The sequence below is a fragment of the Octodon degus genome, unplaced genomic scaffold (genome assembly GCF_000260255.1).
Source record: "Octodon degus isolate 3935 unplaced genomic scaffold, OctDeg1.0 scaffold00003, whole genome shotgun sequence".
NCBI lineage: Eukaryota > Metazoa > Chordata > Mammalia > Rodentia > Octodontidae > Octodon > Octodon degus.
The window spans coordinates 36,243,978-36,267,982 of NW_004524579.1; the positions used below are offsets into that span (position 1 = coordinate 36,243,978).

Here is a 24,005-nt window from a genome sequence, read left to right on the forward strand (position 1 = left end):
AAGAAGAAGAAGAATGGTATTGGAGATTGAACCTAGGACTTAGAACCTAGACTTCTAGATGGTGAAGCTTTTAAACCTGTCAATGATAAGAAATAGCCCCTTGTGGTGCACATACCAAATGTCTGCTACCCAGCCTCCAGCCTCTGCCTTGATCTACATACTCAGTCATTTACTTACTTACTATTTATTTTTATTTTGAAACATTCTCATTAAATGACTAAATCACCCAGGCAGGTCTCAAATTCGGGACTCTCCTACCTCAGCTGGGGCCACAGGCGTCTGCTACCACACCCTCTCCTCACTGCTCAGAAGCAGGTTTTTACTCTCCTCAAAGTCTGCTTAGCAAGCAGCCTTCCTTGGCTACATCATGATAGGAACAAATAAAATAAAATACATTTCAGAGCGAGATGAATGGAAGGATGCATCGGCCCAGTTCCCTGTGCAGTACTGCAGGGAATAGAGGAAGTGGAAGGAGATACAGAGTAACCAATGGCAGCCATGGCCACACAACGGGGTGTGTGGTACCATTGCTTCTATTTTCGTATGTTTGAAATCTTTCCCTATTAGAACAATAAACCAAGCACGATCTGTCATAGGAACTGATAAATTAATACCTGCCACCGTGGAATGCAAGGCATGTGTACTCATCCACAACACAAGCTCTCAAGGCACTGCCTGCTTTGCGCAGCCTTGGTCACCTCTTGAGAACACGGATGTTAAATTGTTCAGATGTTCGATAAGCTTTTCCATAAACGATAGAAAAAAAAAAAAAGAAATATGTCAAATATTTATTTATTTATTTATTTATTTATTTATTTATTTAAGGGGCTGGCAAGATAGCTCAGCAGATTGAAGTGCCTCCTTAGGACAGACACAGGGGCCGGGGGTTCGATCCCCGGCCTGCTATTCTGGTCCTGCCAATGGGGTGTGCTGAGATGGCAATTTAGACTGGGCATGCTGGAATGAGAGGCTGAGAAACAGGAAGGATCATTATGAGTCTGCTCTGTATAGTGGGACCCTGTAGACCCTGTATTAAATACATAATATATCTCTATCTATAGTTTTTTTTGGGACAAGGGATCAAACCGTCTAAATATTTAGAAATGTGTAAATGTTGCAGAAAACTGTATTGTATCATAAGCTAAGGCCACTTCATCTATACAATACCCAAATATTTTGCTCTTTTGATCAGCATGAATTTTTAGCATTAACAAAGTGTGGACATAGGAAAAATTTAATAATATCACTATTCCTCAGCTTACCATTTAGAATGGTTAAAGCATTAAGTGGTATCTGTCTTTTGTGGCTACTGTGAGGATCCAAAGACCTTAATATACAGGAAGCTTGTGGTACACAATTTGATCCCAGGGAAGGTACAGTAAATATTAGCTGTTGATAAGCTTCCGTGAGAGGCTCCAACAGGAGGAGGAAAAATACATGTCACCCAACTGACACTTCAGAACAGCTAAGTTACTACAGCCCTCACAGGGGCTCAAATTTACCTTCATTTGTTGAATCATTGATAGCCAGGGGAATACCTAGCTCGTAACCTGCATGCTCGGGCCACAGGAAAATGTCACCCTAGTAGTGAAAGAGACATTAAATATTTTACTCTAGCAGCTGTTCTGGACAAAGCAGCTTGTGGTGTATTCATTACTACCTTTCTCAGAGCTCCTGAAATGTGCCACAAACCCCAAACTGTGAAATTTCAAATATAAACCAATCGTCTTATAGTCGGTAGCTTTGCATAATGAATACACGTGGGACTTTTCAGAAAGAGAAAGTGTTATTTTTCAGAAATAGGAACTCTACATCTGACACCTCTGCTACAATATATGGTATATATCTTGCCAACAAGAGACACACGACACCAGCCAGACAAAAATAGTCTTGGGTTGTTTATCAACAATGTGTAAATGTAAATTAGAGAACCCAGAGATGAATGTGTTTATATAGCCACATATTACAGCCTCACTGGCACTGCTTTATTAAACTGTTCTTATACCAACATCCTATTTAAACAGTAACTCATGCATTATATAACCACACTGACATTTGGAGGGGAAAGATTACAGGGAGACTGACTCTTCTAGGTGTTTTTCCAACCGAGTTAAAAGAAAATCCTAGACAAAATGTCCTATGGCTTGGCAATGTGACATCCACAGCCTGCTTAGTCAAGTTAGTTCTTGATTATTTGAATGTTTCGTGGTGGATTTGTCCATTATCTGTAGATCCCAGCCATCTCACTCCTGCTCAGGTGTTTGGCTGCTCCTGTTTACACAGGCAACCTCCCAGAGTGTGGTTTTAACCTTAACTGCTTAAAAATTGGACCTTACTAGAAAGTATTTCAACCGCTATCAGGTCTTAGAGACAGAAAAACCCTCAGTTGTCTCATATTCTGCATGGAGCCACCGCAGTGCTGTTTTAATTCTACTCAAACCCCAGCTATAATAAAACAAAAAGAGCCGGTGAGATAGCTCAGTGGTCTAAAGCACCCGCTTAGGCAAGCTCAGGGGCCGAGGTTCTATCCCCAGCACCACATGCCTGCACTGGCCCTGCCCCCAGGCTGGGCTGAGCAGACCACACACACACACACACACACACACACACTCACTCACTCACTCACACACAAATAATTATAATAAAACAAACAGCAAATACTGCCAGGGACAGCCAGCCACTGAGGACTCCCCAGCCACTACGTCACCCAGCTCCGTGCACAGCTTGGCCTTATATGTGGCCTTCTTCTCAGTGTGGTACTAGGAGTTGGAGACAGCACCTGCAGCTGTGTGTTGCTAAGCTCAACAACGGGATTTCTTATCTAAGTTTAAATTTGTTCTATTTAAAAGATCTGATGATTTTGCAAAACAAAAAGCATCCAGATTTCCAAATTTCCAGGTTTCTAGATTTCCGCGTGTCCTGAAATGGGAAATGCGGTGTACCAGGGCAAGGTGACTGACCATCATGAGCGCCCCCGGGGACTGCTCGCCAGCGTGCACGTGCTCCCCAGCCGCTATGGTCCCAGCCAGCCTGAGCCCTCCCCAGCCCTGGTAGGCATCTGAACATTACCAATGTCCAACTTAAAGACATGGAACCGAGGTTTAGAGGCTGCTAGGTAATTTCATCATGTGGTACACAGAGTGACAAGCTAGAATCGCAGTCAAGCTCGGTTTCACCCGCCAGTTGGTATTAGTCGCTACCTTCTCTGTAGCTTGCTTGTCCCCTTTCTTGTGCGGGAGCAAGCACACAGGAGGGCAGAGAGACCCATGCCAGTAATTTTCAAAAATCTCTCTTTCTCTATGAAAGAAAAGGTTCCTGGGCGGGCCAGATAGCTCAACCGACTAAAGTGCCTGCTTGGGGTTCGATCGCCAGCATGCAGTGCCGGCCCCACCCCCAGGATGCGCTGAGACCGCCCCTGAGACTGGGCGCAGTCGTGCGCACCTGCAATCCCAGCACTTGGGAGGCTGAAAACAGGAGAATCACTCCCAGTCCTATTTGTGTAGTGAGACCCTGTAGATCCAGTGCTAAATGAAAGAAAGAAAGAAAGAAGAGGCTGAAAACAGGAGAATCACTCCCAGTCCTATTTGTGTAGTGAGACCCTGTAGATCCAGTGCTAAATACATTTAAAGAAAGAAAGAGAAAGAAAGAAAGAAAGAAAGAAAGAAAGAAAGAAAGAAAGAAAGAAAGAAAGAAAGAGAAACAAAACAGCTAAGTAACATAGGGCACTGCTGGCGAACCTGTGGAACACGTGCTGCAGTAGGTTGTTTGTGTCATTGAAAACTCTAAAAAGTTTGCAATCATCATTAGAGAATTAGAATATCTAAGAAACCACACACTGCTGTCATTTCATTTCATTTCATTTTTGCAGTATCGGGGATCAAACTTGGGACCTTACACTTGCCAGGCAGGCACTTATGCCACTGAGCCATCCTCCTGGCCCTTGCTATCATTTCTTACAAAAATGAAAGCATACAAATATCTGCATAGGGCCTGCCAGATAGCTCTAAAGCGCCTGCTTAGGCAGAGTGCAGCGGCCAGGTTTCGAACCCAAGCTTGCCCTGCGGGCCCCGCCCCCAGGCCCTCTGAGAGGGTAAATGAGAGGGCATGTGATGTGCGCCTGTAATCCCAGCGCTGGGGAGGCTGAAAACAGGAGAATCACTATGAGTCGGGTCTATGTAGTGACACCCTGAGACCCTGCACTGAATACAAAACCCAAAACAAACAGAAAGAAATATCTGCATAGACCATCTCCATATTAGGGAAGCTTTTCAAAACTGCAACTTACCTAGATCATGTTATCATTTCATCCCTTTTGCTTTTTCTATGCACACTCTCCTGTGTATACACACATACACGCACGTGCGCGCGCGCGCACACACACACACACACACACACACACACATTGCAGATAGACACGGAGCTCCATCCTGTCTCTATTGCTTCATACAATCTCCCCAAACTCTTCCCCCTCCCTGAGCTCCTGGAACATGGTTTACATAGTTCTGCCCTGTCTCTTTGCCCTTTAGTGCTTCTTGGTAGTCTCCTACCATGTTTTACTTAACCACAGTATATAGTAATTGCCAACTTTAACCAATTCAACACCAATACTAAGATGAACAGTGATCTAATATTCCAGCTTTGCCACTGGCCCAGTAATGTTATTTGTAGTGTTAGTTTTTTCAAGTACAGGATCCATTCTATAAACAGTTCTTTCTTGGTTGACCCTATCCTTTAATCTGTAACATTTTTACAATCTTTTTATAAAAATCATTTTACAACTGTGACTTTTTTTGAAGAATATAGCACCCTGCTCCTATATTTAATTTTTTTTTTTTCCTATGTGCTTGGTGCAGATTCACACTACACAGCTTGTAGTGATCTTGCTGTGTGCAGCCACCCCACAGCTGGGATTACAGGCGTGCACCAGTGCCCGGGGCAGGGCCGGCACTGCATGTGGTGCGGGGCATAGAACCTGGTCCCTGCTATATTTAATTTTTTAAAACAATGGATTGGTTTTTTTGTCTCCTCCTATCTGAACTCACATTACATTATCTTCCAGGAATACCACTGCCCCCTGCCCCTTGCTGGTGATTTCATTTTGATCGTACAGTCAAGGGGTTGGCTGGTTTCATGAACTTGCAACTTTGGGGGATGCACTTGAAGACAAAGCAAATGTCCTGCTGCTCCTCTTCACAATTTGTCCCTGGAAATGGCATTAATTCCTGGTTCAGCCAGATCTGATCTTTACTAAAATGGCTGGGAAAGGGCGGTTTCCAGCTCCTGCAGCCCTCCACATTCATCAAGTAGCCTGGGAGTCCACCATAGGCACATCTCCCTTCTTATTCATTTGCCTAGTGATTAGTGTTGATAGTGGGAACATATGAATTCCTCCTTTCACCAGTTATAATCCCTTACTGTCATTACTATTCAAACTATCTCAGGCTATTGATACAGGGAACCTCCCAATGACACAGGGAGAAAAACTGATTTCCCAACCTAAAAGGTACCTGGGACAAATTTGTGTTCTCAAAAACTGAAGAATGAATTTTAGGAACAAACGGAGGTTATGAGCAGAATGTATTTATTGAGGAAAAGAAAGCTCCTGTCTTTGAGAGGGACAGGAGGGGGGCCCAAGCAGGTTGTCCCTGGGAATCTGTTTCTTCCAGGGACTTTATAGAGGAAAAGCATGCGGTGAGGCAGGTCTAAGGTGGTGGAGAAGACATGGGAACTCGCTTAGGTGGGCATGGGGTGGGACAAAACTATGGTCAACCATGAGATTACAAGCCCCATTGCTCAGGTAACATTTATTAAATCCAGGACCAAATGAGGAAGCGAGTCATGTAGCAAGTGGGCTTGAATACCAGACAGGGTCTCCTCCTGTTGGGAGGTGACTCATTTGGGCTCTTTCAAGGTGATTGATACCTACTTTGAATATCAATCCTTGATGCCCATCCTTAGAGAAGTATGCAGCTGTATTTCCTCTTTTGTCTTGGTCTTGAGGTGTGGCCCATATGGGAGTGTCTATCTCTTCCAAGTTGCAAAGTCACCTTGTCTTCCATCTTGTCTCCTTGAGGGCCTGGCCCTGTCTGACTGCCTAGAATATTTCTGTCTAATGCAGCTGCCTACAACAATATCAGAGACCGCAATCTGGGTGCTTCTTACCACTGGCAGGCCGTGGCTCTAAAGGTGTGTGTGTGTATGTGCATGCACACAATATCTATGCATGGACATATTTCAGATCCATATGTCTATGCATCTACAGCTGTACCTCTAATTCCAATTGGTCCTATCGCATCCCTTCCCCTCCTGTTTCATATCTGTATGTTCTTTTTTCCTCCCTAAAACAACCATTATTTGATTAAAAAATGGGCCTAAGATTATTTCAGAGTTGCTTTGTTCCTATCACTACATAAATACTTCAGGGTTTCATGGTAATTTTCGTTTGTCTTTCAAGACTCCAAATCCCTTCGAAAACTAAATATACAGGGCAAATCCTCATATATTTTGCTTTTCTCTAAAATATAATAAAATTTCACTTTGCTTGGAGATTTCAGGTCCTCCATTTGCTATATTTATTGAATGCCTTTAAAAAAATGCTGAACAATAATATTCCAAGAGTCAAAACTATGTAAAAAGGTAGACAGTGGTCCTCTTCACATAATCCCTTCTTTTGTCACCTGCTAACTGCTGATCACTGATTTTTTCTCTCTCTCGCTCTTGCTCTCGCTCTCGCTCTTGCTCTCTGTTTTGTTTTGAGGCAGGGTTTCCCTCTGCAGTTCATGCTGGCCTCAAACTCCCAATCTCCCTGCCCTCAGCTGCCCAATGTACTGGAATTATAGGTGTGTACCACCACACCCGGCTATACTTTTTCCCTTATCTTTCTTTTTTCTTTTTACAAAGGTAAGTAGAAGTTGGGCACAGTAGTACATGCCCATAATCCTAGCTACTCCAGAGGTTGAGGCAAATCACAAATTTATGGCCAGTCTGGGGCAATTTAGCAAGATCCTTTATCAGAAAACCAAAACACAAGGAGGGCTGAGTCAGTGCTACCTGCCCTTGGAATCAACCCCCAGTACCTTCCCTCCACAAAAAGTTGGTTTTTCCTTGTTTCCTTCTTTCTTTTACTAAGTAAAAAATTATGCTTATTCTTTTTCTCTTAATGCCTCCTGGAAATCATTACATGTCAATTTTAAGGTAATTGTTCACCAGTAGAGAGTACGAACCTGTGTACATCATTTCCTTGGAAAACTTCTTAAAAGAAATGCATAGTTCTCACCATGCTTTGCTTCCCTCCTTCCTCTGTTGTCAAGACAGAAATCCTGCCAGCATGGTGGCGCACACCTGTGATCCCAGCATTTGGAAGCTGAGGCAGGAGGATCCTTGTAAGTTCGAGACCAGCCTGGGCTACAAAGTGAGCTCAAGGTCAGCCTGAACTGTACAGAGGCTCTGCCTCAAAAAAACCAAAAATAAATAAATAAATTACAAAAGCCCTTACTTAACACTCCATGTCTTTCTTCGTCTTCTTCTTCTTCTTCTTCTTCTTCTTCTTCTTCTTCTTCTTCTTCTTCTTCTTCTTCTTTTAATGTATTTAGGACAGGGTCTACAGGGTTTCACTACATAGCTCGGACTCATAGTGATACTCCTATTTACAGCCTTCCAAGCCCTGGGATTACAGGTGTGCACCACCAAGCCCAATCTCAATCGCCATCTCAGTGAGGGGGGTGGGAGGACTGGCACAGCATGCCAGCTTCTTTATTTTATTTTATTTTTTGGTGGAACCGGGGATTGAACTCAGGCCCTTGCACTTGCCAAGCAAGTGTTTATTCTACTGAGCCATCTCCCTGGCCCCCACAGCACACCAGGGACTGAGCTCTGCTTAAGCAGGCGCTTTAGTCTGCTGAACTATCTGGCCAGCCCTTCCATGTCTTTAGAGGTTAGCCTTCTTTAAGAACTCAACCACACTAGTATATTACCACCATTAATTTATGAACAACCCTGAGAACACTTCAGTCTAACGTGGTGATGTGACAGGATATAGAATGATGCAATTCGATAGCCACTGAGTAAATATTCACTCTCAGGGAATAAAACAGGAAGACCATTTTGTAAACCTTTGATCCTTGACAGGTACCTGGCTATGACTCACCGGCTCACTGCCAGGCCTGCCCTTTGCAAGCAGCTGCAGCTCAAGGCTGAGCCGGCCGACTGGGGCTGACCCACCCTTCCGCCCTCCCCTCCACGAAGGTGACCTAGGAGCAGCTCCTCTGGCCTTGTCCCAGTACACAAGTTCAAAGCCATCCCTCCAAACCCACACACCAACAAGAGGGGAATTGGTGCTGCGGAAATTGTACTTTCCAAGTTGGTGAAATCTCTCCTACAGACAAAAGCCAGGGAAAAAGAAATGACTTCAAACTGACTCCATCCCACAGTGTATTTTTTTCTTCCTGTTTTGTTTCAGTGGTGCTGGGACTCAAAGAATCAAACCCAGGGCCTCTCACATGGTAGGCGAGTGCTCTACCACTGAGCTACACCTCCAGAACTTTTTTTATTTTCAAATTAATTCTCAGTAAGTTGCCCAGGCTGGTCTTGCACTTGAACTCTTCCTGCCTCAGCCTCCAGAGTAACTGGTGTGAAAGCCACTGATTAATTCAGAGTAACAGTAACATCATTAGCCGCATCTTAACAGGATCAGCACTTCATACATGCAATTGCTTTAAGATAATGCTTGGACTGATGAGATTGCTAAGCGGCTTCTGTCTCAGAACCTATCCTCAGATTGGCAGCGGGAAAAGTTTTGATCCTAAGATCCCACTGTGAGGGAACTGGGGCTGTCAGCTCCAGGGATGCCCGTGGGTCCCCCACTGCTCTCCACTGTGCCTTTCTTTTTTCACCTTCCTCACACTGAACACTGGCTTTCCTTGAGGGGAACCCAGTTTGGTGACTTGCCCAAGAGTAATGAACATCCTGGAGCTTCCCTTTGGCCCCCTGCTTCTGACAAAAGAAGACGGTTGTCCTATAGCCTCCTCTTGGTTCCCAAGCCCTCCTCAGGGAAAGTTCACCAGAGTCTTCATAAATACTTACACTTCATAGGAAGTGTAAGTGCTAGGTGCAAAATTGTTACTTGCTATTTGCTAATCATGTAATTCTGTTAGCATATTAAAATATAAAATGGAAACATTACGTGCTACACGATCAAATACTACAGTAATTAAAATACACATACAATGAAATCTCATTTAGTTTTAAAAGGAAAATTTTTATACATGTTACAACATAGTTGAACCTGTCATATAAAGACGTTATATGAAGTCAAAGCAGTCAAAAAAGAACAAGTACTGCTTGATTGCTCTGTGGGGAGGTCCCTAAAGCAGCCCAAGTCCCAGAGACAAAGAACAGAATGGTGACCTAGGAGCTGAGGGAGGGCCTGAAGAGCTGTTGTGTCAGGTTGTTTTGTTTTGCTTTTCTCTTTTCAGAACAAGGAACTGAACTCAGGATCCTTGAACTAAGCTACAGCAGAACCCTTTTTATTTTTTGAGAAATTTTGCTTAAGTGGCTAAATCGCACACAGTCCCTGTTCTCAGGGGAATGAGGGCTCAGCTTGTAGTTCTCAGACTTTTCTCAGATTCACAACCCCCTAGGGGGTTGTTAAATACAAGGTGTTAGACCCCCAGGCCAGAACTTCTGGTCCAGGACTCCAGAGCTGGAACCTGAGAAACTGCAGTTCTGACAAGCTTGTGGATAATACCAGGGACCACCCTTTGAGAAGCTCTGAGCAGGGACAGGGACTGTAGATGAATAAGCAACTTCAACCAGAGTGGTAGGTGCTTTAATAGTGATGCACGTAGTGGTGTGCATCAGTGAGGATGCTCCCCTATTCTGGAAGGGTCAAGAAATCCCAGCAGAGGTGCCATAGGTATTGGGCTCATGGCTGGGACACACAGAATGTGTGGCAGTGCGCCAGGTGAGGGCAAGGGCCAAGGCATTCCAGCCAGAGGGCACAGGCTGGAGGGGAGGCGGACACTGCCTCTTCTTGGGCCTGAAAGTTCCTAAGTCATAGGAAGTTGAAGGTGATGGGGAAAGTGATGAGTAACAAAGTGAGAGGTGGTGAGGTAGATCATAAAGGATGTTAAAGAGTCTAGAGTTTACCCTCAGGGCCACAAGAGTCAGTCTCAGCCAGGATTTTGGCATTAAGGGGTTGGTGCTCTCTGAGGTCAGGCTGCCTGCTACCTCACTAGCAAAGCTTGGACTGGCACACCCACAGCTGAACAGATTGGGAAAATGCCAGTGCCACACCTCTGTCTATCCCTAGACTCAACCATCTCCCAGATGCAAGCTTGAGGTCCTCGGAAAGCTTCCTACTGTCCCAGGCAACTGTATTGCCCAATAAGATAGCTACTAGCCTTGTGAAGCTTTCAAATGCAATTAGCCAAGAGGGTCAAAAGTGGTTCCTCAGTTCCACTTGCCATACCTCAGGTCCTCAACAAACATGTGTACTTAGTGGCTCTCTACAAACCCTTCCCATCACCACCCAAAGCCCCAGGGGTGGGCCACACTGGCCCAGGAAGCACAAGTAGTACTAAGTAGGGCTGTGTCTAAGACTCACCAGGCATCTTTGTTATACCCTTATTAATCTCGCAAGCACTGTTTTTCAGCCTGCCTTCATTAAAAACCTTTGAAATTGATAACAAAAGAAAATCTACACAAAACAGAGACTACTCCAGCATAATGATAATAGAGTCATCTGTAGAAAAACTGAAAAAAGAAAACTGATGTATCTTAAGACCATAATGTTAAGTGAAATAAAAACCAGACACAGAAGCCTCATGGCACATGGAGTCTCTTACAGTGGAAACAAAAAGTACAAGAAGACAGGTCTTTCTCAATGAGAAAGAGGATCCAGGCATGAAAGGAGGGAAGAGAAAGGGGATTTAAAAGGAATTAGATGTCACATGTACCAACTGCACACAAGGGACATGAATATTATGTACTACGAACAGGGACTAATGAAAAAGTTTTTTAAAAATCTGTGGTGTAAACTAGACAACTGACAATTGTTTAACTTAAATGAAGCTACCAATATCTTACCTATCACTTTTACAAAAGACACAAGAATATTTTTCTCAAGCCACTAAGAAGAATCCTAGGATCACATTTATTCTCCAAAGCCATTACTAAATTCTAAAAATATCTGGCCACAGGAATTGAGAAAGGAAAAATATACCCCAGATTAAAATTCTAAAAGACTGCCTTTACTGCTTCTGTGCCAACAAAGCTAAGTTCTTAAAGCTTTCTCCATTGTGTATTTTACCTACCTAACGTCAGTATGCAGGATTCAAAATATTACATTTGCTAATCCTTACTCTGAGTTCTAAATATAAAAGGCAAGAGATGGTGGAATGCCAAATTCATAACATGCCGAGCGCCAAGGATAGAAGTGGAAATTGATGCAAGGAGGAAATGAGCCGTGCTGTGAAGTGAACCGTGCCCAAGAGAAAGGTTTAACCCTTGGGCTGACCGCACCCGCAAGCATCCATGCCAGTAACAAAGCCCACAGGCAGAACTGAGCCACAGTTTCTCCACTGAGCAACTCAGAGATAGTCATGCTTTCAAAGATGGTCTTACAGCTGCTGGGTAAGGAATCAAGCAGCCCAGCATAGAAAGAGCCCACCTTCCGCTTTCCTGAAGAATCTGTCGGGCGGGTTGCCAGCAAGTAAGTGGTATGAGTCCTCCCAGGCAGGCTGGGGACTCTGACCCTGATGCTAATGGACAGGTGGCCTTGGGAAGCACAACTTCCTTGTCCAAGCCGTCTAGCACAGGCAGATTAAGGGGAAAGCTAGGTCAGAAAGGATGAAGAGCCCAGACTCTGCACTGTTCCAGATCATGGCCAATGGGCAGAGCCAGGCATCCTGGCTCTCAGGATTCACTCCTCATGCCCCGTGTCCTCCTGCATGGGAGGTGGACTTTCACTCTTCTCAAGGAGTCTAGATGGTGCAGTGGCTGCTATACATAGGAAATTTAAGATGGTGAATTTTTTTTTTTCTTTTCAACATTACCTCATAAAATCAACAGACCTATTTTGGTGGCGGTCAAACTCCCTACATATAGGGCATGTTAGGATCCTCTGACACAGAGATGATGTTTTAAAGATCAGTATTGTCTATCTCTCTCAGCCCTGGGTGTGAGGCATCTCATTACTGTACAATGCCTGAACTTCCTGACTTCCTGATCCTTCAGTTTGCCTTCTCCAAATTCCCAACTGACCTGAGATCACCAAATTTTTCTAACTTCTGAAATCAGGCTTAGGGAGTTATTTTTGGGCAAGTGCACTTCAAAAGTCAATTGCAGTTTCCTTTCTGATAAGCAAAGTACAATGGCCAGCTCATGATTCACTCTATACCAGGCATCAGGAGGGTGAACATGGGTGGGGTCTAGGTCTTACTGTAAATCTTGATCAGAGTACATTAAGTGTCCAGAGATTGGGAGAATATCAAACAGGATACATTAGCTTTCCAGTGACTTAAGGGCACACTTACAGCATTGTTAAAACAACAGAAAAAAACCCACATTCCCAAGGGAGTAAGGCCCAAGACAAAGACACTCAAAGAGAAACACCTGGGAAGAAAGCAACGGGCTCCACCTTTAGCAAGAAGACAAAGTTGCCTGCACATAGAGTTCTAGTTCCCACTACAAAACAGTGGTAAAAATGGCAAGCAGCACCCTGATATTAAGTAAGTGTGCTGACATTCCAAAGATGATGCAACAATAGTTCAAGTGAACCCACCTAGTACTTGAACACCTCCCTACTGCTGGGAGGAGCACTGTGGTAGAGCACTTGCCTAGCACAGGGGAGGCCATGGGTTCCATCCCCAGTACTAGAGAAAGCAAAGCAAAACTAAGCTTTCCTAAATTTATACTAAAAACTGACACAAAAACAAAAACAATAAAATAAATTTTAAAAAGATAACCCTTCCTAAGCTTTCTGAAGTCAAACCTGTAATTTTATTGTGTATATCAGGGCTTTACAAGAGTTAATAAGGACTAAGGACTGAGCCCCCTGAATATGTAAGGTTTTGCCAAGCAAAGTATTAGTTATATGTAAAGATATAAAGCATAGATAAACATAAAGTATCTAGAGATAGGTAGATACAAGATTAAAGCATATATAGTATATCCAGTATACAAAGACACATGAGAAAGTATATAAAGTATATACAACTACTACACAAAAGATAAATATATAAATGATACAATGTACATATAGTATAAAAGTATACTGTATAAGTTTATGAAGTAGCTACAGATCAGCATATACAGACAAAATATAACACACAAGCAGGCACGCACACATGCAGGTGCACTGCAGTCTATAGGAACGCAGTAAGGACACACCTGTCTGTAATTCATCATGTCTGGTGCTGGATGGAGTGGACAGGAGAGCACCGTCAGGGGACCCCACGGGCAGGGCTCGAGGGAGTAGGCAGGCCAGGGGAGCTGAGGGCCCTGACCAGCTCAGGAGGTGGGAACGGGAGGAGAAAGGCTGGGAGCAAAGCTGCAGCGGAAAGCACACAGAATCAGCTCAGTTACTGCAGTGTAAGGGGTGGGGCTGAGGAAGACGACCATAGGGAGAGGAGCCTCACGGACCAAGGCAAGGCTGGGAAGGCCTTGCTGGTTAGAGGCATTCGGAATTGTGCACCACGCAGGCGAGGCAGTCAGGGCTTCCCCATACAGACCGCATAAGCCCGAGAGGAAGCAGACATGAGTCTAGCCCACCGAAGTATTTATTTACACTGTGGTGGAAAAGTAACAGGGGCAGCCCAGGTCTGTACCTGTAATCCCAGCCCTGAGGAAGACTGAGATAGGAGGGTCGAAGGCCTGCCTGGGCAATTTAGTGAGACCCTGTCTCAAAACACAAACTACAAAGGGCTGGGAGCAAAGTTCAGTGTGAAGGCCCCAGGTTCCAGTGCCAATACCAAAAGGGTGTGGGGAAGAGTAACAGGGACAGTGAGGACACAGAGCTGGGAAACAGGCAGAGAAGATGTCCCAGCACAATCATAGTTGGGGTCCAGAAGGAGCCAGAAGTGAAAGAAACAGCCCGGTCCAGGAACTGTCTGTGTAAAGGGCCTGGGGCTTGTCCAACAAGACTTGTCCTCATCAGATCTGTGTTTGGAAATGACACTCCTTACCAGAGACTCCAGGAAAAGACATTGTGAATCTCTGGCCAAGACAAGATTCCAGCAATTCCCGGCACCCTCTGCAGACAGAGCCTGACCAGGCAGATGCAGGCAAAGAAGGAGACAGATAGACCCTCAGGGCGGAGCAGCAGCAGGTCACAGTTCTTTTAAGCAGGGCAAAGGGTCTGGGAAGGAACAATATCAAGGGGCATGACAGTTTCCAGTGTGAATAACAGGGCTCCACCCAGCTAGTCAGCTGCGGCAAACCCTCCAATTCCTTCTCACTGATACAGAACTTCGGCACAACATTCTTTGTGCTAAGCAATTCACAAGAGGAGGGTGGTTCCACTGTGTTTCTACAGCACTACAGCTAACTAAAAATTCAGCTCTAACCAAAACAGAGCCCCAGCTGCCCTGCTAAGCTCCCCCCAATCCCCAGCCCCAGTCAGGCGCCTCTGGCATGGTACTAGACCAGCTGTGGCCACCACGACTGGCACACGTCCCCCAAGGCACTGTCTGTGATCACTGAATCCAGGAGGTTCCTCAACACTACACTAGACTCTTCCTCCTCCCTCCCTGCACCCCGTCTATCCACAAACCTAGGCAGCTCTGCCTTTCAAAGGTTCCCAGAATCTACAACCTCTCCCCACCTGTTGCTCTGAGCACGGCTGAACCTCCACTGTCTGTCACCTGAACCTGAGTGGCCTCAGACTGCTCTCCGTTTCTGCCTTTGTCCCCCTTCAGTCTAACGTCAACAGAGAAGTCCGGTGTTTCTATTCAAAGGCAACACAGACCCACTTCACTCACCCCTCAGCTCTGAGCCCTGCCTGCCGAGCACAGCTCTACCCCTTTGATACTCCCTGTGCTCCAGCTACATGGCCCTCCTTGGTCCTGGCAGCCCCTGGCATGGCGCTCCCCTTAGGGTCGTGCAGGCACTGTCTCTTTGCCCAGCTTCCTATTGCTATCCCACCTTACCTCAAAAATGTCACCTTCGCGGAGCCCTGCCCAGTGACCACCACACTCAAGGGGTACAACCCCAACCCGGCAGGTCACTTCCTGCAGTACTACATACTAGCTGTCTGTTCTATCTACGTTAAGAATGGAAGTGCCACGAGGTCAGGGACTGCGGGACTTTGTCTCTTCTCTCTGCTGCAGCCACAATATCTAGGAATGCCTGGCACATAGTAGGTACTCAAATAGTTGGAGAAGGAAGGAAAGAAGAGGGGGGAGAAAAGGAAGCTGAGGAAGGAGGGAAGGAGGAATGGAGGGAGGGATTTTTACCCCATATTATCACAGTCACAGGTAAGAGGCTTAGTGCAAAGAAGCATTAATCAGTTCTATTGTACTTAGAGACTCCATCAGAGAGTAGTGAAATAATTAAGCAATTGTTTAAAAGCCATCCACTCCCAGGTTGCTCTAGTCAAAATAAACTAGCTGTTAATTGTGTAACAGCTTAAGCCCCAATCAAAGGAAGGATGTAACATAGCCATCCTTGTCATTTATCGACAGCTTTTCTCCAGAGTGTTTCTGAACAATAAATAAAACAGGATTGGGCTGGCTAGAGCAGACTAAAGCACCTGCTTAGGTAGTCTCAGGGGCCGGGGTTTGATCCCCGGGATGCCATGCCGGCCCTGCCCCCTGAGTGCGCTGAGACAGCAATAGAGAGTGGGCGTGGTGGTGCACACCTATAATCACAGCACTTGGGAGGCTGCAAACAGGAGAATCACTACGAGTCTCACTCATATTCAGCCCTGACTAGTAGAGATCAAACATGCCAGCCCCCATCAGCCTGTCTTCGCCTTCCCTGCTGTCACTGTTCCTTTGTTCAGTGGCTACTCTGTAAGGCAGGTAAAGCAAAGACAGGCTGATGGGAGTTGGCATGTCTGATCTACTTGTCAAGGCTGAATGTTTTTTCTCTAGGTTTTATTTGGGAGGAAAGAGGTTACCGGTAACCTTTCTCTCAAAAATTTTCCAATTATTTCTCAAATTAAATTCTTATCTGTTCAATTGAGAGCAGGCTCTAATGGCAGAAATTACTTAACATTTTAATTTGTTTTGGGTCTGCTAGGCTCCTGCTGCAGGCAGTTAGTAGGTAAATTCCACTCTCATTTATTTTATTTTTTTGTTTTGCAGCACTGGGGATTGAACTCAGGACCTTGCACTTGCCAGGCAAGTGCTTATCCTACTGAGCTATCTCCCTAGCCCTCTCATTTATTTTATAAAGAGGGAAAAGATGTAGGTATGTAACCATCTGTAAATGTAAAAACTGTCCCTGAAGACTAACCAATGAACCAGCAGTGGGTGGCGCCTTCAGGAGGCAAGTGTGCGCACCTCACACTTCATGCCCTTTGGTGTCTGTTGATGGCTCTACCATTTGTATGTATTGCTTATTCAAAAAATAAACTAAAAAAATAATACATAAGGCAGAAACTAAAGTCTGGAAACTACTTTTGTTGGAGCCCTTCCTCCATCAGGAAATAACAAAGCTGATGGCTCCACAGGTGAACTTACCAGCGATGACTGACAGTGGAAGAGCTCCCTGAAGGCAAGTGACATTTTAGGTAGACTTTGAATCTTTTTCCTCATATTAGTTATCTATCACTGCCTAAAAAAATATCACAACATTGAGCGGTTCACAATGCAAGTATTTATTACCTCCGTTTTGGTAGCTCGGGCACCTAAGCGCGGCTCAGGCTTCCTGCGAGGCTACCGTCAAGGTGCCAGCCAGGCACATCATCTGAAAGTTCACTCAGGGAGGATCCAATTCCACGCTCCCTCTTAGGGCTGTTGGCAGCATTCAGCTCCTTGGGGGTGCTGGCTGGAGGCCACCCTTGGTTCGGTGCCACACGCATCTCTCCATACAGCAGATCCAACATGGCAGCTGCCTTCTCTCAGAGTGATACAGACAGCCACAGAACTCAGGCCAGTGGGGGCGCAGCCTGTTCTGGTACTCTAGACCTATTGCCCCATTACTGCGGCCATATTTTCTACATCAGAAGGTATTGACTTAGTCTAACCTCCACACAGGAGGATATTATTCAGAACAGAAGCCACTAAAAAAGCAGATACTTTAACAAGGTCCATATTTGGTAAAAAGCAGTCTAAGAAGGCTTCCATGGAACAATCTAAAAAGACCTAGCAGGAAAATAAAAAGCAGAGAGACATTGCGCAAGAATTGTAAGATGCTTCACCGCAGCCCCAATTTGGTCAAAAGCAGTCTGAGGAGGCTTTCATGGAACAAGCAGTAAAATGAAAACCAGAGAGAAATTACTTCAATCGAGTGGTAGAAGGGGATCCAAAGAATTATGAGCTTTGGTGGACAGGCATGCAGATTCCCAGAGAAACAAAATGCAAAATTAACTTTTAAAATATGAGGTTGTTATCAGTACGGCCTGATATTTGCGGTTTTATTTTAGCAACCCTGAACATAATGTTTCTATCTTGCTTTAGAGATGGCTAATTTTCAATTCCTAACTTGTGTAATAAAAGAAATATTCCAGTGTAATGTTAAGCATTCTATTTCTGCTGGAGCTACGTAGTATAAATGCTAGAGGCCAGAAGAAGCAACTGACTGAAGACTATGTTTCTAACTCTTATAACATATCAATTACTGTAACTTTGAAATTTCACAAGTCTGTGAGAGCAAAATTGCTTTAGAAAATGTCAATATATTTTTTCAAATCTTGAGGGAAACAGTCAGCCAAACACTCTTTAAAAAAAAATCTCAGTAAATCAAAATATAATCAATTTATAAATTGTTAATGGCCCTTTTAAAATAAAAATGAGTAGCTTGACTGTTACTCTAAACATAGCTGAAGGTTTTACAGGATTCGCTCAGTTTGAACAAAGCAATGATCTCGCTGGCTCAAGATCCCTCTGCACAGCTGCGAGGGACATCCTGTTGTATGTTTACATATATTCATGCTCTGGGAAGTCAACAATTAAAACTATGATGGGCTGACTTCCAATTTGGGGTGGGCGGGTGGGCAGGCAGGGAGGCAGGGTTGAGCAAAAGAAAGGCGATTTCTGGGAAGATGAAGGGATGCTGGGTCACAAGGACTTGGCAATTAGGATTCCCCAGAGACTGTCTGTTCTACCAAGGCCAGAGAGATTTTACTTAAACTCCAAGAAATATTCTTCCTTGATCCTTACAGTTGCAACTCTCCAAATAACTCAACTGGCTCTAACTAAAGGGGTTCACTGATGGGAATAATATTATATGCAGTAAGTGGAAAAATGTATGTATCCTGTGGACAGCTTTACCCTAACAGAGGGGACACATCAGCCTACATTTCCTCATCTTACATTTTCCAACACATCCCTCCTCCTGCCCTAACTCATTATGAAATGACTTCTAAGTTGTCAAAGATTCATTCTCAGTGTCCACATCATGATTTTATACCATTTGAGTAGAACACAACTTTCTTGTCTCTACAGTGTGGGCTGATGCACATGGCCTGGCCCACACCAACTGCTCAGTTTGGGCTGCTTTGGTGTTAGACAGCTGCTAGCAATTCACAAAATCAGAGTTGAAGACCATTCATACGACCACTGTTGTTCAGACATGAGCAATCTCTTTCTCTCTCTCTTTTTTTTTTTTTTTTTACAACAATGTATTGCTTTTATTTGGGGCCTGGAGGAAGGGGAAAGACACCATGGTGAGGGAAGAAGTGAAGGACTCCAAATATGGGAACAACTATTAAAACAGTAATACACAAAATGAACAACTGAATCATTTTCTTAGGACGACTTGACTCATGGAAGAAAAACTTCTCGTTGTTGCAAAAACATTTTTTATGAAGTAGAAATTGATTTCAATATTATTAGTAGAGAATATGTTCTAGAAAGTGGAGGTAACTGGATGTAAAATTCTGGCAGCAATACAATAGAGCAGCCCCAGATTATTAGGCTGAGGCCAACACCTGATGAGGATGAAAGCCTTGTCTGTGGGGAATTCTGGACAATACCTGCAGAAATATTACACTGTGCATAAACCAAACTGAATTATTTTCACAAGGGTTGTAAAGTTTCATATAGTAAAAGTTTTTTTCTACATGTACTTCAATTTCACAGCAAAAGTGGCACAGAATACCTAAACAAAGAAGAGAACATTCATGCAAGATATCTAACTCCTTGATATAATAATGCATACACTTCAAAATGATTACACTATCATTACATCTAGGGCTTTCTGCAACTACAAGGTGGCGGTAATGGAAAGCATGGCCCCTGGTATCAACATCTAGAAAGCAGCCACCACCTTCTATGTGTGCTCTTTTTTTGTGTTTTTTCTTCGTTTTTCTTAATCAACTCTGCTGCTGTTGCTGCATCTTAGCAAAACTGGTAAACACAAAGTTGTAATCATTGAACATAGCACTCTGACAATCAAGACATTTAAAACCTTCAATCTTCTGGGGTGAAGAAAGCACTGTGCAACATTTAGAACTCTTGATTGACAAACAAGGTGGTCACAAGTTTTCCTGGCTTGAAGACTTCCACAACTTTCCTGATCAGGTTATCATAGGAAGTCTGACTTGAGTTTGTTTCAAAGCTAACATAACAAAACTCTTGTTCTGGAGTGATGTGTACAGTCCAATAAGTTCCATCCGACTTCATTCCATTCATTGAATACTCACAAGGATTGAACAGCGTGGCATCAGTGACAGAACCTGGTATCAGGTCACGAATTCCACTCTCACGAGTGGCATCCTTTGCAGTAACACCCTCTTTCATGTAGAACTGGTCCATAACTCCTGGGTCAAGCCCACTCATCAGAATTTCCAGGGTCTCATCTGGTTGGCTGATTACTTGACTCTCTGGGAAATCCAGAGTATACAAGTACTAGCAGTCAGAATTCGTAGGTCCCATACAATATGCTGCTCCACTTGGGAAAATTGCATTAAGAAACTCTATTTCTTCCTGGAAATTCCGGTGTGGGTACCCTTGGTGAGAAAGCTTCATGAAATTCTTATGAGAATAAAAGAAGCTTTGAATCGAATCAAACCCACTGTAATCCCTAGCAAGCTTCAACAGAGGAACCAGTGCTTTCAGTAAGAGGGCGGTACCACAGGTCTTCAAAATGAAACGTCTCTTGCAGACAAACATGCTACTCTCACGGACTACATAAGCTTCCTGCTTGTCAGTTTTTGTCACACTTATGATTGAACATTGCACATCCTTCAAATGTATATCCCACTCAGATCTCGGGATAGTGGGAAGATCCCCAGATCCCTGGTTGGCGTCGGGCTGCTGATGGGAGAACCAAACCTCCAGCAGCTTCTCGGTCCCTTTGAAAAAAATGTGCAGCTTCCATCACCGTGAGACTAGCTAACAACCAACAACCACAGAAAATCAACTAAATTAAAGCTCTTCTCCCGCCGCTGCCGCAGCCGCTGGAGATTGTCCCAGCTGGGTTGCTACAAAGTTCAGGTTCCTTTTTTTTTTTTTTCTATAATTTTATGTTAACTTTTTTTAAAAAAAGGATTAATAAAAATTTCCAGGCTTTTTGTGAATGAAAGTTGAACGTGAGTATGTTGGAAGTAGAGGCACATACAGTTCAGTCTTTTGTAGTCCGCTGCTTCCCCGTTAAAGAGAGTAGAGCGAGCGCTAGCTAATGCCGCCGGCCATACTGTATAAACGAGCTGAGTAATCTCTAAGAAGACCAAAAAGCAGTCTCGAAATTCATCTGCTTCAAAAATCGCTGGGGATGCTGAAAACAGAAAGATCACTATGAACCCGAGCTACGTAGTGAGACCCTGTACCAAATACATTAAAAAAAAAAAATCATTTGAGAGCTTCTCAAACACAAGGGATAGGACATAGATAGGAATTTCTCCTTTTCCAAAGGCTCACTGGAGGGATCTCAAGGCTGAGTCGTGAGGGCTGGATTCCTCATCTAGGTTGGGTATGATTTAAATCTTTGTTCTTGCATATACAGGAGCTGCTTTGACCATATCTTCATTTTTGAGATCATTTTGCTCATCTGGAGTTTTACCAAACAACACAGCAGTTAAAAATAATAGAATAGACCCAGCTGTTTCAGAGCTATCAGGGTTCTTAAGAGGAAAAAAAAAAAAAATCTCCAAATGCATTATTTTTACAAGATAAATCTGGAGCTCGGAAAGGATCAGGGAGCAAGAAGGGTGAACCTGCGTTTGGTCTCCCTGTGTCTCCACGTCCTAATCTGCAAAGTGGAAATGAAGGTGTCAGTTCATCAGTTGTTGCACGTCTACTTGGTCATGGGCCCTGGGAATGAGGAAGACACGGTGTTGCTGTCACTCACTGCATCTCATAGCAAGATGGCCCCTCACAGACTGTTCCATTCAATATGGTAAACTCCAGGAGATGATGAGATGCCAGGAAGCCATGAGGCCCCGGAGAAATGGTGCCCGGCCCAGTGGAGGAAGTGTGTGGGAGAAGCTGCAGGCCAGGAAAACGCTGCAGCTGAATCATACACATGGGATTCCAATAACGTAACTTTGGGATTACAAATATTGGCTTCTTGGACCGAGAAGAGGATCTGGAAGTGACTCCTACAGTGCCAGGGATCAAACCCTGGTCCCTGCACTTTGCCTAAGCAGGTGCTTAGTCTGCTGAGCTATCTCGCTGGCCCTTGATTGTAATGTTCTTAAGAAAATGGATTCACTTTCCAAATGAATACTGGCTTGCGCTAATTCTACTTTTTTTTTTTTAATCTTACATTGTTTCACATTTTGTTTTAAAGAGAACAAATAATTAAAAAGTAGAAATGATACAGAATTTCTAAAAACGAGATGATAGGAATTCAGCAATGGTTGTTATATTGCGTACTGTTGTCTTCAAAGTAGTTATTCAGATTACCGGATATAAGCATGCAAAATTGGTCAAAAAAATTTTAAGCATCAACTATTTCTTTCAGTAAGCAAATAGACATTAATAGTACAATTATCCTAGCTATCTTGTGTATTACTTTGTCTTTTCTTAAGATATAGGGGCTGGTGGGAGGCAGGGAGTTTTCTAGAAGTTTAAGTGACAGAGATGAAATCATCCAGACAAAATTACTCACCTAAAACTACAAGAAAGATAACACAAAGACCCAGAGGAAGAGGGCATCTGGTGGAACACAGGTATGGGCAAGCCAACACGGAGGCAGCTTGACATCTAATAGATGCACCAGCACGCTTACTTTGGTTGTTTGATGTTGATGCCTTGTGCATGGGGATGGGGGACAAACATGGTTTACTCAGTCTTCCTTGGTCTGTTTCTGTTCTTATAATAATATAGGAATAAGGATTTTTTTTTTCTCCGAATGCCTTTAGGGCAGGTTTGGCTGGCTTGAGTTGTGGGGATTGAACCACAGCAACCTGAGCCTGACTGCTTTGTTGAAGCAGCCACTTAAAGAACTGAGCTAAGGGGCAGGCCCCCATCTTATAATATAGGGAAGGCTCATGGAGGATAGGAACTTTTAAAAAACTGAATATGGCATATGGCTGCTGCTGTCAATGAAGTCCTCCTAAGACAGTATAAAAGAAAAACCACGTGCTAAAGAGGCAGAAGGAGGCCTCCCATACTCAAGAGCACGAGATGACAGAGCTGATGCTTCAAACTGCGGCATATTCTCTGGTTGTCCACTGTTCTCTATGGAACAGCTGTATCTGTAGAATCTGCCTATTAAAAATGGAGAATCTGCCCCCTGAACAAACCCAGGGTCTATACTGACAAGGTCCTCAGGAGCGTGCTGTGTATGTTTGGGGTAAGATGTTGCTGTCCCTGCTGTGGAAGCTGACATTTTCTGGGTGGTCTGTCCCACCCAAATGTGGATGTGATCAGAGACCAGGTTTTCCTTAGCACTGACTTAATTTTAAATATTTCTCCCATCCACAGCAACCAGGACTTTTTGTTCTCACCCAGCCCTGGGGAACCCCAAATCAATCTTCATGCCCACCTTGCAGTGTAGCCTTTTCTTGGGCACCTTCTTGAATGCGCTTACCCTGAGCTGGCAACTCCTCTCTCTACCCCCTCCTCTTCACTCCCCACCCCAGCGCATCCTCATTCTCTCACCCATTCAGAGCAACTCATCCCACTGATAGCCTACTCCCATCATTCACACAGCAAGCTTCAGCCTTTTCTTTTCTGCTACTGAGCTATCTCATGAGCCATACCAGCGTGGTCCCTCCTCAGGAAGTGCCCAGTACCACGGGCACAGTATGTCAGTAATCCCACAAACAAATAAAGGCTCTATGCAGAAGAAGACAAAAAAACAACATGGGAGAGACTTTACTTGATGTTCTCAGGTTACCCTTAGTAATGACACTGCAGTCCAAAAGCCAAAGATAAGAAGGAACACTCCCAAGGAAGAGCGTTTTAAGTGAGAAAGCAACAAATAGGAAGTTTTGAGGACAGATAAGGTCTTATCGCACTGGATGGAAAATGAAGAGAGCACGTGAGAGGAGGCAGGGGGCAGAGCAGACTGGGCCCAGGAGCTGTGGAGGAAGTGGCTGTTCTTACAGTTGCACTGGCAAGCTACTAAACAGCTTTGCAGTGGGGTGTGGGTATGGAATTCCAGGATCTCACTGGCTGCTCTGAGTTGAAGGCAGCAGGTTAAAAATGGAGACATAGGGGCTGGACAAACAGCTCAGTGGATTAAAGTGCCTGCAAGCAGACGTAGGGGCCAGGGTTCAATCCCGGGGCCTGCCTTGCTGACCCCGCCCTTGGTGCTAAAATAGCAATTGTGACTGGGTGTGGTGGCGTGCCCTGTAATCTCAGCTCTTGGGAGGCTTCAAACAGGTGGATCACTATGAATCCAATCTAGTAGTGAGACCCTGAACACCCTGTAGACCCTTCCCTAAAATACAA

At 44.3% G+C, this 24,005-nt stretch overlaps 1 protein-coding gene and 1 pseudogene across 3 annotated transcripts in view; both read right to left on the reverse strand.

The window, feature by feature from the left end:
* The window catches only part of Atp8b1 (ATPase phospholipid transporting 8B1), a 126,793-nt gene that overhangs the window by 89,191 nt on the left and 13,597 nt on the right, over window positions 1–24,005 (reverse strand). The gene's annotated exons all lie outside the window — the stretch shown is intronic.
* On the reverse strand, window positions 19,478–20,484 carry LOC101564357 (annotated as a pseudogene).